Below are 18,112 nucleotides of genomic sequence, written 5' to 3' on the forward strand. Positions count from 1 at the left end.
TGTTAATATTTTTCTTGTCAATTCAATTGGGAGGGGGGCAGCCAGTGAACCTAGGAGAGTAGAGGGAAAAATTTTTTTTCTTCTCTACAGTACTCAACATATTTTGTACTAATAACTTCTTACCAAACACTAGATCTAGATATGACATGTAGATTTGAGCAGAGGGATTGTTTTTCCTCTAATCATTTCAAATTTTAAGTCAGTATTAGAATTAATGGTTCCTATAAAATCTGTGAGACATTTATTAAGAAAGTCTAAGTAAGTATACCATTTTTCCCTCATCATTTTCATAGACGTCTACTGTAAGAATAGTTCCACTTTAAAATAAATTCTATAAGGGGGGGCGCCTGGGTGGCACAGCAGTTAAGCGTCTGCCTTCACGCTCAGGGCGTGATCCCGGCGTTATGGGATCGAGCCCCACATCAGGCTCCTCCGCTATGAGCCTGCTTCTTCCTCTCCCACTCCCCCTGCTGTGTTCCCTCTCTCGCTGGCTGTCTCTATCTCTGTCAAATAAATAAATAAAATCTTTAAAAAATAAAATAAAATAAAATAAAATAAAATAAAATAAAATAAAATAAAATAAAATAAAATAAAATAAAATAAAATAAAATAAAATAAAATAAAATAAATTCTATAAGGAAACAATATCTGAGTCTATTCCACTAAGGAAAAAAAAAAAATTTAATCTTCCTGTCTTCTTCCCTTCCCCTTTTCTTTCTTTCTTTCTTTCTTTCTTTCTTTCTTTCTTTCTTTCTTTCTTTCTTTCTTTCTTTCTTTCTTTCTTTCTTCCTAGACAATCAAAATGCAAGCTATGGCTTGGGTGTAATTATAGGTGCCAAACCAAAGTCAGCTTTTATTTACAACCCCTTTGCCAACTCAGCAGTCCTTCTCCTCGTCTCTGATGTGTGCAGACTGCACCCGAACCAGTTTGAGTCACGTTATTTGTATGCCATTAAAATGGGGCATTTGATAGCATCTGCTCCCTTGCTCCGGTTCAAATCATGAATGGGGTTCCTCTCCCTTCCCTTAGTCATCAGCTTTTGAATATTTACAATCTGTGATAGTACAAAGAAATGGATTTCGAACTCTAAGCAGTCTATAGTTGAAGGGGGGAGGCCAAAAGGGAAGAAAAAAACGAAGTGAACCCCTAATAATAATGGGCTTTCTGTGAGTTGGGAGTGAGCTATGGAAGATGAGAGAGAAAAAGAATGAGGATAGATAGATGACTAATAGAAATGAAAGTTTACAAAGAAAGCTAACTACTTGCTTATGGATAAACAGGAAGACAAGAAATCGCGTTGTGCCTTTTCTGTAGTAGGTACTCAACAGCCATTTATATAATTTGGACAATGCTTGAAAGACAGGACTTTCTCAGCACTGAGAAGAAATGAGGAAAAACCATTCTTGAAGGCCATGGTAACTTTAAGACCATGGGAGGATGTATTTAAATGGTTTGACCAGAACTTGTTTAAGTCCCTATCCTCGTGCAATTCTATATAAACTGAGATTTATAATCTTTGGTTCCAGGCATTTACAGCTTGAATCTTTATCCATATTTTTGCAGATGAACTGCATTGAAAACATGTGTTTTTAGACTACCTAATTCTGGTTTTTCAACCAGGCAGAGCCATTCAGCCAACCCCACTTTTGCTAGGTTAGCAAGGTTATTAAGAACTGAAGCAAACCTGATCAACTGGATTTTGAGTCCCGAGCCTAGTTGGCCAAGGAGAGTAGACAGATGTTCCTGATAGAGTCGAAGAATATGTAGGCAACTGATCCAATACAGATCCAAAGTGTTGGGATATTGGAGTGTAAATTGCCTCAGATTTGTGGTCAGGATAACACAAGTTTGAATCTTGGTTCTCTTGTGCAGACTTTGAACAAATCACTCAAGTTCCCTACAATTCCTTTTCCTGTGATTTTTGAATAAAACACCCTATTTCTCTCGGATTTGACTTCCTGTAAAAAATCAGAATATTAAGTTATTGTGAAAATTAAACCAAACAATGTGTGTGAAAGTATTTTATAGTCGGCAAAGTGTTAAGTAAATGTAAGGTATGAATTTTAGGTTGTGGTCTTGTTAACATTATGATTAAGAAATGGTTTCTATTAGTTTCTGGAAACAGGGGAGTCATGTACAGCATATGTTAGCAGGATGAGCCGTTCACTCATTCAACACTAATTCACATGCTTATTGATGGCCTACTATGTGCGAGGCGTGTTTTGAGTGCTGGAGATAAGAATTCCTGTCCTTATGGACAGAATACAGATAGCAAGCAAACTAGTAAAACCAAAGGAGGGTTGTAAAGATTCACCGGTGTACAGCTTGGGGTCATGTTATTGTGAAGTTAGTGTAGAATGATATTTTTCAGTTGATAGTATATAGGTAATAAAACAAACTGTACACGTGATTGATAGACACTGAACTGGGAAAACTCCAAATTATCCCAAATTATCCAGAGGGAGTCACTTGCAAACTCCCTGCCACCTCCACTCTGCTCCTGCTCACAGGAAATTTAGCTGGTTGAGAAGTGAGAACAGAGGATGGGAAGAGGATGGGAGCCAGATGCCTTTCATCGGGGGTTAATATTCATAATATGACAGGATGCGTCCCGGAGAAAAGTAACATAGGGAAGGGAATAGGGTGGGTCATGGTTGGTGAAGATGGAGGATGGTCAGGAAGACTTCACTGAGAAGATAGAGTCTGAGGAAAAGGTTCGTGAAGGTGGTGAGAGAATCATCCACAGAGAGATCTAGAGCAATCACATGTCCATCCAAAGGAAGAGTGAGTGAAAGGTCCTCGGTTGCGGACATCCCTGGTGTCCCTGAGAGACAGCAAGGGTGTTAATGAGGCTGCAGTGGAGTGAATGGGGTCTAGTAAAAGGTAGGATGAGAGGGAATTGGGCCAGATGTTAGGCGTGGTTAAAGACACTGGGTTTTACTTTGGGTGAGATGGTAAACCATTGAACAATATTGAGCAGAAGAGTAACATGATCTGAATGTTCTGACAGGATCACCCAGGCCACTGTCTTGAGAACAGATTGCAGGGAGCAAGGGAAGAAGCAGAGAGACCAGTGAAAAACTGTTGAAATAATCCAGAGGAATGATACAGTGACTTGGACCAGGCTGGGAGCAGTGGTGGTGAGAAGTGGGTGAACTTGGGATCTAATTTGAAGGTAAAACTTACAGAGTTCACTGACAAATTGAATGTGGGCTGTAAGAGAAAGGAAAGGATGTAGAAAGACTCCAGAGTTTTCAGTCTGAACAACCAGGTCAATTGACTTTTCCTGAAATGAGGGTGAGTAGGGATGAATGGAATTGGTTCAAGAAGTCAAGGATAATTTTTCTATTGCTGAGGGCAGTAAGTGAGGGAGTTGGGACTGGATGAGTAAAGGTGGAGAAAGAATATAGCCAACTGGAATGAAAATGGCATCTTAGGAGTAGGTGAGGCTGTAGGTGTGTGAGTTGAGGCGAATGAGCTGAGGACTTGGGAAGAGAAGTCAGGAATTCGAGATAGCGCAACATGAAGACTGTGTCTCTCTAAGAGTCCATCTCAGGGGCCACAGGCAGGGGTGGCAGATTAAAAATAAGTGGTAGACAATGCTATTTTGGTGGCAGTCATTGGATGTGTGAGTGAAGAGCAGGCAATATTTTCAGCAAAGACAGTCCCAGGGAAAAAAGAAAAATGGAGGGGAATTGACTTCCTGTCTTGAGAGAAAGGGCTGGCTTTACAACATACCCTCCATGTGGCATGAAGTGCAATATATTTTTTAGGTCATCCTCCTTTGTGCTCGCTTTTGCATCCAATCTATTTTTAGAGTTCTGCAGTCCTACTTCTGACGTATTTCTTGGATCGGTCCACTTCTACTGGTTTCTACTGCTAATATTCTATTCTCCATTACTAAAATCTCTTCTCATTACTATTGCAACAGCAATAGATGTCTCTCCACGTGTTTTTTGTTTTTGTTTTTGTTTTGTCTCTCTCTAATCTATTTCCCACATAGGTACAAGGGGGAACTTATTCAAATGTCTATCAGATCACAATAGTCTCCTTAAAATTCTTCGGCGGCTCATCATTGCACCGAGAATAAATCATAATAAAACTAGCACATGTGTGACACATACTGGGTGCCAGGCACTTTACTAAGAGAATTACATATATTAATTTGCTTACTGTTCAGCCCCATGAGGCAGGCACTTTTATTATAACGTATTTATCAAATGAGGAAACTGAGGCATTGAGAGGTAATTTGTTCAAGAGGCCTGTCTTAACCTGGCTTTCCCAGAAGCAGAGCCTGCAGGAAAAACCATATGCATCACTACAGAAGTAGCGAGTACAATCTCAGGATAGCATGAGTGAGTCAGGTAAGGAGGGACAGCCAATGCAAAGTGACATACTCTCCCAGTGACAGCCACTGCATGGTATCAAGTACAACTGATTGCTTGATCTTGCCTGACCATCTCTGAGAAGCTGTATGATTAAATGTACCTCAGGACACTCCGTCTGGATAGAATGAGGGAAGAGCTTTTTCAATGACACCTCTATCTCTTTGGTCAGAGGTTTACCCTATGGGGCATTAAGCTCCCTTGTGTTTGCACACACAAGCAAGTCTTTTTTTTTTTTTTTAAGATTTATTTATGTATTTGAGAGAGAGAGTGCGCACGCAAGCCCTGGGGGGAGGCAGAGGGAAAGGGTGAAAGGGTCTCAAGCAGAATTTCCTGCTGAACAGAGCCCAATATGAGGCTTGATCTCATGACCCTGAGATCATGACCTGAGCCAAAACCAAAAGTCAAACATTTAACCGACTGAGCCACCCAAGCGCCCCAACACACAAGCAAATCTTTTTTTTTTTAAAGGAATCCGGATTTCAAAGGAAGGATTAAAGCTATCTCTGTTTGTTTGTTTGTTTGTTTGTTTGTTTATTAGACAGAGAGGAAGGAAGGGCAGAGGGAGAGAGAGAATCTGAAACAGGCTCCATGCCCAGTGCAGAGCCCCACATGGGGCTTGATCTCACAACCCTGCAATTGTGACCTGAGCCGAAATCCAGAGTCAGATGCTTAACCGACTGAGCCACCCAGGCGCCCCAACACACAAGCAAGTCTGAACACCAATGGGAATGCACCTAACCAAGGATGGCAGGTGCACAGTGTGAGTGCAAGGCAAGATACTACTGAATTAGTCCACATGAAGTCTATTAGAAGCCAGCAGAGCTGCCTGTCACCTTGGTGGCTGGAGCAGAACCAGCAGCTGGAGGGTACTAGAATATGCCACCCCAGCATATGCTTCTTTGGCACCTGGACTATTTTGAGCTAAAGGCAATTGAGAAGCAGTAGATGCAAGAAAAGCTTTTTACTTCCCCTAACTCCTAACTTATAAAGGAAATTTACATTTACAAAGGAAATTTATTGTTTTCAAAAGATTTATTTATTTATTTATTTATTTGAGAAAGAGAGAGAGAGTAGGGAGGAGCCGAGGGAGAGGGAGAGAAAGTTTAGCAGGCTCCTTGCTGAGCTTGGAGACTGACGTGCGAATCAATTTCACAGCCCTGAGATACGTGACCCTGAGATCATGACCTGAGCTGAAACCAAGTGTTGGAAACTTAACCGACTGCACCACCCAGGGGTCCCTAAAAAAAGGAGATTTGTATTGGTAAAAATGTCACATGTTAGGAATAGCGATATTTACAGGGAAAATTCTTACCTACATAACAAGACAACACTTATTTATGAGACGTTTGTTCCCCTCACCTTCCCATAACTTGTCCTTGCTGCCCAGCAGGCCTAAACCCCTTTTCCTTTGCTTAGCCTAGGATGGCAGATAAGTTTCAATTATATGGCTGTCTCCTTGAGTTTTCATTTCTTAATGAACAATTGCACATACTTCCGTAGTTAAATTATTTTTCCTTTTGCTAATCCATTTCTTTTTTTTTTTTTAGATTTTATTTATTTATTTGACAGATAGACAGTCAGTGAGAGAGGGAACACAAGCAGGGGGGTGGGAGAGGAAGAAGCAGGCTCCCAGTGGAGGAGCCTGATGCGGGGCTTGATCCCAAAACACCAGGATCACGCCCTGAGCCAAAGGCAGATGCTCAAGGACTGCACTACCCAGGCGCCCCACTTGCTAATCCATTTCTTATCGGTTTGATTTGGGGACCCAGCCAACGAACCTAGGCGGATAGAAGAGAAAAAAATTTTCCTCTTCTACAATTTTGGCAACCATGGAGGGATGCCTGGGAAACCCTCCTGGCTCCGGAGGCTGCAGATGGGATCCGGGACCTCTGATAGAGCTAGCAAAAGGTAAAAATTCTTACCAAAGTCAGCCTCCCAGGTTTCTGTCTGCAAAGTCTGACTGAATGAGGATAGTAAAAGTCTCTTTCTCTTTTCCTTTCCAAATTTAAACTAGGAGAAAAACAGTTGCAAGAATTTGTTCTTTGGATTATGACTCTTGCCAGTTTAATTTTGAGTACTCATTGCTTACTGATCCTTGGCCTCTTCTGTCTGGTGTATCTCTTGTCAGAAGAGGAAAATTATAAGAGAGTCTCCTTCCATTTTGTTTTGTGTCTTGAGAGGTTGGGGTACTCCCCTTGGTCTCCGACAGCTTGTGGGGTGCAGGTGTTATGCAGGTTGTCAGATCTGCCTCTGGTAGCTAAGGAACCCAATATATGTCCAAACTTTCCAGCTCTCAGGAGAGTTTGTCTTCATGAGAGGTCACAGTCCATATGAGGACTTTGTCATCTTTTCCTTTCATTTTTCTTGTTTGTCCAGGAAAAAATCCCATCCCAGGATAGCCTGTTCAGTGTGACAGATTGGCAGGCCTGTGATTAAAGGCATCTCAACTTTACTGGAGCGCCTGGGTGCCTCAGTCAGTTAAGCAACTGACTCTTGATTTCGGCTCAGGTCATGATCTCAAGGTTGTGATATTGAGCCCCTCAATGGGCTCTGTACTGAACATGGAACGTGCTTAGGGTTTTCTCTCTCCCACTCCCTCTGCCTTTCCCCCCTCCTGCTCGCACTTGTTCTTGCTCTCTCTCTAATAAAAAATTTAAAAAATAAAGGCATCTCAACTTTATGGAAGACCAGAGTTTCCTTACTATTTGTGATAATGAAGGTCTTTGATTCAAAAGCTATCTTTGGGGGAGCGCCTGGGTGGCTCAGTCGTTTAAGCGTCAGACTCTTGATTTAGGCTGAGGTCGTGATCTCAGGGTTGTGAGTTTGAGCCCCCTGTGGCTCATCACTGGGCATGAAACCTGCTTCAGATTCTCTCTCTCCATCTGGCCCTCCTCTGCTAAAAAAAAAAAAAAAAAAAGAAGCCAAAAAACAAAAAACAAACAAAACCAAAAGCTATCTTTGAGAATAACTCTGGGTCCTGGGGGTTGGGGAGAGGCGTGGGGTGACAGGAGGTATGCTCCGTCTCTTGCCCTCTTCGAGGATGCCTTTTGTGTCCATGATTAAAGACATAAAAGACATTGATTTAGAGTCATATTTGCAATAGGTATACCTTTGGCAACTTGGACTTCATATCTAAAAGAATGTTTTTGGTATTTATTTTTCTAATTGAGATCTAATTGACATATAACATTATGTTAGTTTCAGGTATATAACATAATGATTTGGCATATGTATATATTGTGAGGTAATTACCACAATAAGTTCAGTTAACATCAATTGCCACACATAGTTACAAATTGCTTTTTCTTATAAGAATTTTCAAGATTTATTCTATTAGCAAGTTTCAAGTATACAATATAGTATAGCTTTCCACTACATCTCCAGCACTTACTTATCTTACAACTGGAAATTTGTATCTTTTGACCACTTTCATTAATTTTGTCTACCCACTCCTACCTCTGGCAACCACCAATCTGCTCTCTGTAACTATGAGGTCATTTTCTGTTGTTGTTGTTTTTCACTCTACATTTAAGTAAGATCATAAATTATTTGTCTTTCTTTGTTCAAAGTATTTCACTTAGCATAATGACCTGATGTCCCACGTATGTTGTTGCAAATAGAATTTCCTCTTTTTTAATGATAGAGTAACATTCCATTAAATAAATAAATAAATAAATTTCACACATTTTCTTTGTCTCTTCATCCATCATTGAACACTTAGGCTGTTTCCATGTCATGATTATGTCATTATCATATATAATGCTGCAGTGAACATAGGGGTGAGGATATCTCTTCAAGACAGTGATTTTGTTTTCTTCAGATAAATACCCAGAAACGGGATTGCCGGATCATTGGTAGTTCCATTTTTACTTTTTTGAGGAATCTTCATACTGTTTTCCACAGTGGTGTCACCAACATACATTCCCATCAACAGTGCGCAAGTGTTCCCTTTTCTCCTATCCTCGCCAACACTTGTTATCTTTTTGATAATAGCCATTCTAACAGGTATCAGGTGATAGCTCATTGAGGTTTTGATTTGCATTTATGTGATAATTAGCGATGTTGAGAGCCTTTTCGTGTACCTGTTGGCCATTTGTATATCTTCGGAAAATGTGTATTCAGCTCCTCTGCCCATTTTTAATAAAATTGTTTGGTTTTTTGCTATTGAGTTGTATGAATTCTTTTATATTTTGGATATTAGCCCCGTGACAGATATATCATTTGCAAATATTGTCTTCCATTCAGCAGGTTGCCTTTTCATTTTGTTTGTGGTTTCCTTTGCTAGGCAGAAGCATTTTAGCTTGATAGAGTCCCAGTTGTTTATTTTTCCTTTTGTTGTTTTTGCTTTTGGCATCAAATCCAAATAATCATTGCCAAAAACGATGTCAAGGAGTTTACCACCTCTGTTTTCTTCTAGGACTTTTATAGTTTCATGGCTTATATTCAAGTCTGTAATCCATTTTGAGCTAATTTTTATGCATGGTGTAGGATAGTGGTCCAGTTTCTTTCTTTCACATGTAGCTGTCCAATTTTCCCAATAGCATTTATTGAAGAGACTGTTCTTTCCCCATTGTATATTCTTGGCTTCTTTGTCATAAATGAATTGATCATATATGTATGAGTTCAGTTCTGGGCTCTTTATTCTGTTCCATTGATCTGTGTTTGTTTTTATACCAACGTGATACAGGTTTGACTGCTATAGCTTGGTAATACAGTTTGAAATCAGAAGTTATATGTGTTCTTCTTTCTAAAGATTGCATTGGCTATTCAGAGGTTTTCGTGATTCCATATTTTAGCATTGTTTGTTCCGTTTCTATAAAGAATGCCATTGGAATTTTGATAGAGATTACATTGAATCTGTATTTTGCTTTGAGTGGTATAGACGTTTTAACAATATTTATTTTTCTAATCCATGAGCACAGAATATCTTTCCAGTTACTTGTGTCTTCGATTTCAGCAATGTCTTAATACTTTTCAGTTAACAAGTCTTTCATCTCTTTGGTTAAAAATATTCCTAGGATTTTATTCCTTTTGATACAATTGTAATTGGGGTTGTTTTTTAAATTTTTCTTTCTGATAGTTCATTATTAGTGTAAAGTAACCCAATTGATTTTTGTTTGTTGATTTTGTATCCTGCAACGTTTATCCTGAGTTTTTAGCTCTAACAGTTTTTTTGCTGCAGTCTTTAGGATTTTCTACATATAATACCATGTCATCTACAAATAGAGACATTTTTACTTCTTATCCAATCTCTATGCTTTATATTTCTTTTTCTTGTCTAATTGCATTTGTTAGGACTTCCAGTACTATGTTGAATAAAAGTTGCTAGAGTAAGCAACTCTACTTGTTGAGTTCCTGATCCTTACGAAGTTCTACTGGTTGAGGAAGCAATTCTACTTTGTCTTGTTCCTGATCCTAGAGGAAAACCTTTTCATTTTTCATCATTGAGTACAGTGGTAGCTATGGGTTGTCATATATGGCCTTCAGGACTTTTAAAAAAGATTTTATTTATTTATTTGAGAGAGAGAGAGAGCATGAATGGGGGAGGAGCAAAGGGGGAGGGAGAGGGACAGAGAGACTCTGTCAGGCCGACTTGCACTCAACGCAGAGCCTGATGCAGGCTTGATGTAGGGCTCAATCTCACACCCTGAGATCATGACATGAAATCATGACCTGAGCCAAAACCAAAAGTCAGACACTCAACCAACTGAGCCACCGAGGTGCCCCTGCTCCTTAAAGAGTGCTCTCTCACCCTGAAACAATATCCAATTGGTGTCTTTGGAAAGGACAGATTAAAAGGAAAAAGAGTGCCTTAGTTGGCCTATAAAAACAAATAAACAAACTCCCTTAACAAGATTAGAAGATGGAGAGCAGACTTAAAACAAAAGTTAAGAATTGCAAAATATACTTTTTGTGAGGCCTATGCAAAAACTTATAGTGGAGAAATAGCATGAACAAAAGCCCCAAGAACACACAGCAAGACCATTTTACTGTTCCTTTCTCTGTAATCAGATGACATCAGCTCCAGGCCTTCCCATTCAATGCCCTGCATGAATGTATTTTGGACTTCTACCACAAATAATTCATCGGACTGTCCTATACTTAAAATAAAATTTTAAAACTTAAATAGTAAATGCCCTAGATTTGAGCAAATACGCCTTTAAACTCCTTCTGAGAGAAAACTTACATCCTTTCTCTGTCCCTTGGAGATGGAAATCTTATTACGTACTTAAAATCTAAATACCCAAGAAGATAACTTTCGGCTAAAGCAACCACCTACAACTGCTTAGGGCTAAAAAATAAAATAAAACAAAAAAGAGGCTTTTTTGAAACAAACTGCTACTTGATCTTTTTAAAGGGTCACGTTCCCATAATTTAGTATACAACCTTTATAAGATTATTTATTAAGGGCAAATGAAAATCTTAAAAGTCATCTTCACAGATATTGGTAAAAAGTTTTAACCATGACTGGGCAGGTAACTGCAACTTGAGCCATCTACCTGAAACATAATTTGGATCCAACGCTTTTATATAAACTAGTGAGTTTTGTATTAGTTTATCTGACTCATGGGTAACATTTTTTAAATGAATGCTCTAAGATCCCTATTTGTGCCTGTCTGAATGTTTACGTATGTCTACCTATGTATGTTTTATATAAGTGGTGTTTTTCTACCTCTGGACGGTGTCAACCAAAATTCATAAAGAAATAGAAAGAAATAAGCACTTATATAAATTAAGTATTCCTAAAACTGTCAGAAAAATAGGAACTAACCCAAATGTGTTTTTTTTCCCAAGTCCATGTGATCTTGGATAATCTTTGATAAAATAGGCTACTTTAATATTGTTGATTAAATAAAAATTATTATGTCCTTGTCAGCATTAAATATAATGCAGACATATAATTTTATTCATCCTGGGCTTACTTGTCAAAAAAGCTTAAGTTATCTTTACTAGTTGTTTAAGATTATAAAATAAATTCATTCTAAGGCATATGTTTAACTCTTAGTTTCTTTACTTCTGTGAGTTTTAATATTTGCCTAACATGCATATGTTACAAAATTTCTTAACAAAAAATAACTTTAGACGATGGCTGACTTGTTTAACATCTCATGAAATTTTCATGAACAGTCCAAGCATAATTGTTAAGAACACGTGAGTTCAGTTGAAGTGGAATAAAATTTATAAATGAGCCCTTCTGCTTAAAAATAGTTTCCCATATCTTGTTAGTAATTTAAAACTTTAATGTAATACTAAGTTAAATTAAATGATGTATATTCATTGAATATCTAGATCATTTTGAAATAAGTTAAAATACATTATTTGCTAAACATCAGTTTATTTACTTTTGGCCTCTTATTATGGACAGACTACAGATATTTGGGCCTATATTATGTTCTTTTATCACTTTGAAAAATTGTACTATGAGGAAACATAGGCTTCTAAAAATTATACAATTTGTGTATTCATAAGTTTGCTAATTTGCTACAGAATGCTGATATATATATAACACAAAATCCGCAATTGCTTCCTTGTTTTCACTGGAAATTAAGGTTACCAAGCATTAAGAATTCTAATCAATATATGTAAATAAACCACTAAGAATAATAAGGATGGAGGAAAAAAATTCTGCATGCAAATTATGCAAAGAAAATAAGGTATTTTCAGTTAGGCAAGATATGAAATATGAAAGTTGCCCTTTCGTAAGAAAAAGGAGAGTAATTTTGTCCTAAATTAGTTTAAGGATATTTAAAGTTTGTTTCAGATGAAGCAGAGGGAAATGAAGGACGAAAACCAAGATAGATAAAGGAAGTTGTAAAAGGAAAGAGAAAAATCTTGTCTCATGTGTTCAAGCTATCTAAAATTAAATGTATTTATCATAAAGTTTTCAAATGAATTTTAATATCCATAGTGTGCTGATACAAAACTGGAGTTCACATTATTGGTCTGTTCTTAATAAGATATTGTAAAAGGTTTTTCTTTACCTGTTGAGTAATCTGCCTAAGGGACAGATTCTGTGTCTTATCACAATAATTTCCTATGCTTTATGTTGTCTTTGTCATGTCTTTGATTACTTAGGAAAACTGAGACTTAATATTGGAAGTGCTAGATTTTTTTTACAGTCATGTGACCTTCCATATTTCCTTTGAAATCTCTTATTGGCACTTTGGTTAAATAGATAACCAAGTATTGTTTCATAGTGACTTGTGGTTGTGTTTAATCAGGTGTTTGAATCTTTTGACATTTTTGACAAATTTCCCCAAATCAAATTTCCCAAAATTCTAAACGGAGTGTTTTTTTGTTTTTTGTTTTTGTTTTATTAACCTGAAGATAACTTTGAGACTCCCTAGAGGGCACTTGGAAAATCTCAAAGGATTTGTTCTCTTACTTCGTAAAAGAAAGATGTTAAACCAATTAGATTTTTTTTTTAAGATTTTATTTATTTGAGAGAGAGCGAGTGAGCGCATGTGCATGAGAGAGCACAAGTGGTGGAGAGGGAGAAGCAGCCTGCCCATCAAGCAGGGAGCCCAGTGTGGGACTCAATATCAGGACCCCAAGATCATTCCCTGAGCTGAAGGCAGCTGCTTAACCAACTGAGATAGCCAGTGCCCCAAAACCAATTAAGTTTATTTGGCATGTTAAACTACATGGGAAGCATTGTGAAATAAGTAGTGATTCTTGGGACACCTGGGTGACTCAGTTGGTTAAATGTCTACCTTCAGCTCAGGTCATGATCTCAGGGTCCTGGGATGGAGCCCCGCATCAGGTTCCCTGCTCAGCAGGGAGTGGGGAGTCTGCTTCTCCCTCTCCCTCTGCACCGCCCCCCCCACTCGTGCTCACATGCACTCTCTCTCTCTCAAATAAATAAAATCTTTAAAAAAAAAAGAAATGGCTCTTAACCTTCTTTAGTCATATTTGTGTGGATATAGGCTATTAATATAAATTGTTCAGAAATTGTGTAGTTTCTAGAAATTTTTCACTATCTTTGCTATCCATGATATGTCTTTGTATAATGTTATCAGTCATATTTCCAGTTATTATAAAATGTATGCCGATAACCAAATTTACTTGTCAATTGTACCATAAGGAACTTTCATCAGATCTTTAACCGTGGCCATTTTACATTCTTTTGTCATTCACATATAATTAATGTTCTATTGTTAGTCTTTCTGAAAGCAAACAACCAAAAGTGAAAATGTGCCATCAACCAAAAGTGAAAATGCTCATCTTCAAGGAGATTCATGGGGAAAACTCTGGCAAGCAGTCTGAAGTACAGGATTTTGACAACTTTAATAGCACGCCACTGGACTGGGTAAAGATTCACAAAATTCCAATGGAGAAAGTGATGAATTCATAAAATTGTTAATTCCAAATCAAGCAAAACAAGAATTACTTTCATGGAACGGAATAAACTGATAAGGATGATTATAATTTTTATGGCCTTTTTGTTTGAAATGTCTCTGGTTCTTTAATGTTTCAATTCTAGATTTAAAGAATCCCTTTTCTCTTAAGCTATCAATAACTTACAGCAACATGTTAAAGCACACTTTCATGAAACATTTACTTTTTCTTCCTACCTGATTCCTCCAGAATTTGGAAACTGTTTTTGAATATTCTTATTTTCATGGTAACATAATTATTTGCATAAGTTTAGTAAGAATCCGGTGTCCTTGTAAACATGACCCAATTTGAAACTTTGGTTATCATTACCAAGGCTTTGACTGGAAAGTCATATTTGAGAATGGTGTGCATAAAATCAGATATGACCAGACAGTTTTAAGGAACTAAGGTGGACTGTAGGGAGCCAATGCTTACAACGGCCTCTTGGAATATCTACCTGGGAATATCTATCTACTTGGAATACCTGGTTTATCGTGTTCCTGGCCTTATGAGTAAGGAAGATCACTTTCTAACAAGCCCAGGAACCTTAAAATATATTGGAAACCTCAAGAAAGAAGGAATTCACCCAAACCAATAGGTACTGTAGATGATGACTGATAGCAAGTTCTTGACTTGGCTTCCTACCCTCAAGAGGCTTTTAAAAGTCTATCTGCATTCCCTTATTTAAAGTTCCAGCGAAGCGGACTTAAAAAAGCGTAAATGATCAATTACTATTTTTGCTGTGCTTATGCAAATAATTAGGCCAAGTTTAATGAGACTAGATTTATTTTGCAAATTAGTCTTACTTTGATTATCTTTGATAGAAATTAGAGTGATTGTAGACAGAAAATCGTGTTTCAAGGAAAAAATACAACACGTCCTTGTGGGTTGTTGAATTCTTGCTGTTTGCGCCCATTGAGCTTTTGCACCTCTTTGTAAATTGGCTCCTGCTGCTTTGTACATTTTGTCAGTAATTAACATTTCCAATTTTTCTCTCACCCTTCTGACTTGGCGCCACTGAGAACTAGAATCTGACTTCCCAGATCCTCATTAAGACCATCTAAAAGGGCTCTACAAGCAAATGATGGATGCCTGCATGCTCTGCCCTGAAAAATAACCATGTCCGTGACACTGATGTATATGCCATTACGAAAGGCATTCACACTGCAAACTGCAAACCAGAAAAACTGGAAGCTGCATTAGCACAGCCATCTTCACCTGACCATCTAAAGATGCTCTGAGCTCAAACTCTAGAATTCTTTTTCACTGACTTCGTCTGATCCCCAAAACTGGGTTTCTAATTTGCTTCATTCATTTACTTTTGTCTTTCTTTTTGTTTCCATAGAAATGTCCCTTCCTGAAAAAATAAGTTTCAATGGGCAGAATGAAAGGTATCAGACTATGCCATCCCAAAGTATGCCTCTTTGTCACATGGATTATTTTGAGCTAAAGGCAATCGAAGACCAGCACATGTAAGAAAAGCTCTTTACCTCCTCCAACTACCTAAAAATAGAGTACAGATTTCCCCTTTTGTAAAGGAAATTTACATTTAAAAAGGAAATTTCCATTTGTAAAGATGTCTCTTACCAGGGAGAGGGATACATCCAGAGACAACTCACCTGAGAGACTCCTAACAAGACAACCCTTACTTACCATATATTTTCTCCCTTCCCCTTTCTATAACTGGCCTCCCCTATGCAGAAGTGCAAACCTCTTTTCTTTTGTTTAGCCTAAGATAGTATATAAAGCCTCAATCACCTAGCTGCCTCCTTGAGTGTTCATTTTGTCGTGAGTCTCCATGCATATATATGTAAGCAGATCTTTTTCTCTCTCTCTTGCTAATCTGTTTCTCATCAGTTTAAGTGGAGGGCTTGGTCAGCGAACCTAGGAAGGTGGGGGGGGGGGAAGGTTTTACTTCCGTTCATGGCCAAAGACGCTGAGATGAGCGAGGTGAGGGAATCTGAAGTAACACACAAGTGGTGGCTGATGTGTACAAATTGTAAGTAATAAAGTAAAACCGAAGCTCTGACAGCCTGGCCTCAAGCTCCACACATTTCATTGAATTGGAGGTGATTTTATTAACTTCTTTGATAGCTTTTTTTTTTTTTTTTTTTGGTCAGTCTCTCCAATAGAACGTAAGCCTCCTGAGGAAATGACATTTGTCTTATTTGCCATTATATCTTCAACATGGAACCCAGTGCCTGACTCAAGAAGATGTTCAATAATATTTGTAGAATGAACGAAGAAAGGATTCCTAGATGAGCTATGTGTTTGAAGGAGGTATTGTTCCTGTCATTGCTCAAAAAAACACTATCGAGTTACTACATGGACAAATGAGACATGCTGATGAGTGAAGGCAATAGATTGCGAGAAAATGAGACGGACGGTCTAGCTTGCTCACGTGTCCGGCCAGCCTTAGAAGTCCTTGAACTCTGGAGGATATCCTTAAGGAAACAGGAAGGAAGCAAAATCAGAAATTCCTTAGGAAGTTCGAAAAAGGAAATGAAGAGAATCGGGCACATTGTATGACATATAGGAAGTTATTTAAAGCAGGTTTTTGAAACTGTGAATCTATAAGTGGGTTATAAAAATCCAGGAACTTCATACAATTTTACACAAAAACATGTCTCTTTATATTCATGTGCAAATTCCTAGAGCAATAGTTTCTCTCATATTTGGAAATAAATCCATAACTTCCACATGATTAGGAAATCCTACGTGATTACAACAATTCATAGATAATCTAGAGTCACTTTCAAATGAAGAAACCAAGGCTCAAAGATGTTATGGGACCTGCTAAAATTTGAAGAATAAATTGGATGACAAAAAGGACCAGGACTCAGCTCTCTTGATTCCTAAGTCAGCGTTCTTTGCTGTGCCTCTATGCCTTCCTGAAATTAAGTCATAGAATACTGTGTGAAGAAAAAAGAAGAGTTTAATTTCTTAGAAAAAAAAAGAGAAATTCTGAACAAACTCATTAGAAAGGTTAAAGCAGTAGAACCCTAAAGCTAGAGGAGCCTTGAGGTTTACCTAACGTTTCCCTGATTTTAGGTGAAAAATGCCTCTAAATCTCCTGAAATGTTTATTTTTCAAGATGGTTATGGAATAAGAAAGAAAAGACCTACATAATTATCCAGCCATTCAGCTAAGAAATGGTAAGAACTAGATTATTTTTATTAAATATATAAATATGAATATATATCAAAGTCATCCACAAAAAAAGAATTTTAAAAAAGAATAATGAAGGCATAAACCTATCAAAGTCTAGTGCTCATCTATGATACAAAGTGGAAAAAAAAACCCAAAAACCAAAATAAAGGAACAAAAAATCCCCATGGCATTTCCTCATAAATACTAAGATAACGAAGCATTGTGAACATTTGATTGCCTTTTACAATGTGGTCTCAAGGGTAGATTAAGTAAATGAAATCCTCAATCTCCAGTCCTCATCTTAGGAGGTTAATCAATTTTGGTTCAGAGAACATCAGACTGTCAGGAGACCTGAGTTCAAATCTTGCAGTAGCCACTAAATCATGGACTTGGATAAGTCAACTTTTTTGTTCCTCAATTTTTTCCATCTTCAGAGTGGAAAAAAAGTTGATCTTAGGCAGTGTTCTTCAAACTTTTTTTTAAACTGTGTTTTATTTTTAAAGTTTTAATTTCTTTGACTACCACCCATAGTAAGACACATATTTTATATCATCTGCATGAATAAACATATATGCCTGTAACTGAAATAAAAGTTTCACATAATAGTATCAACCCTTAGTATATTCAGGGCACTCTGATATTTTCTATTCTATTAAGTTATGTCCTGTTTCTTTCTGTTTTTAAAATGCAGGTTATGACCTGTTATATTGATTTCATGACCTACCCATGGATTATAAGCTACAGTTTAAAAGACTTTATGAAAAACATTAAGGTCACTTGTAGCTTTTATATTCTACTGATAAACTTACTACAAGGACCACAAGTCAATAGTAAAATCAATTTACTTGAATTTCGGTTTTCCCCTTCCTTGTTTTGATGGTAATAATGGATAGTGATAAAGAATTGCAGGTGGCAAGAGGGAAAGCAGGAGCTTTAAGCATCCATGAAGGGTAATTCAGCCAGTAAGTAATTTAACATTAACCATAAAGAAAAGACAGGGCATTCACAACTAAATCAGGATGTTTTTACTGACATTTTTAAAAGACTACCTTCAAACCATTTAAGTTTGAAGAGCTTCTTAAGAGAATGTTTAAGAGAAGGAGGAGACTGAGGGGATAGGAAGAAGAGCAGAGGAGGAGAGAAAGAGGTAAACGTTCAGGAGGTGGTGGGCGGTGCTGGCCCCTCCGCCCTTGCC

This window comes from Ursus maritimus, unplaced genomic scaffold, assembly GCF_017311325.1.
Source record: "Ursus maritimus isolate PB19 unplaced genomic scaffold, ASM1731132v1 scaffold_26, whole genome shotgun sequence".
Taxonomy (NCBI): Eukaryota; Metazoa; Chordata; class Mammalia; order Carnivora; family Ursidae; genus Ursus; species Ursus maritimus.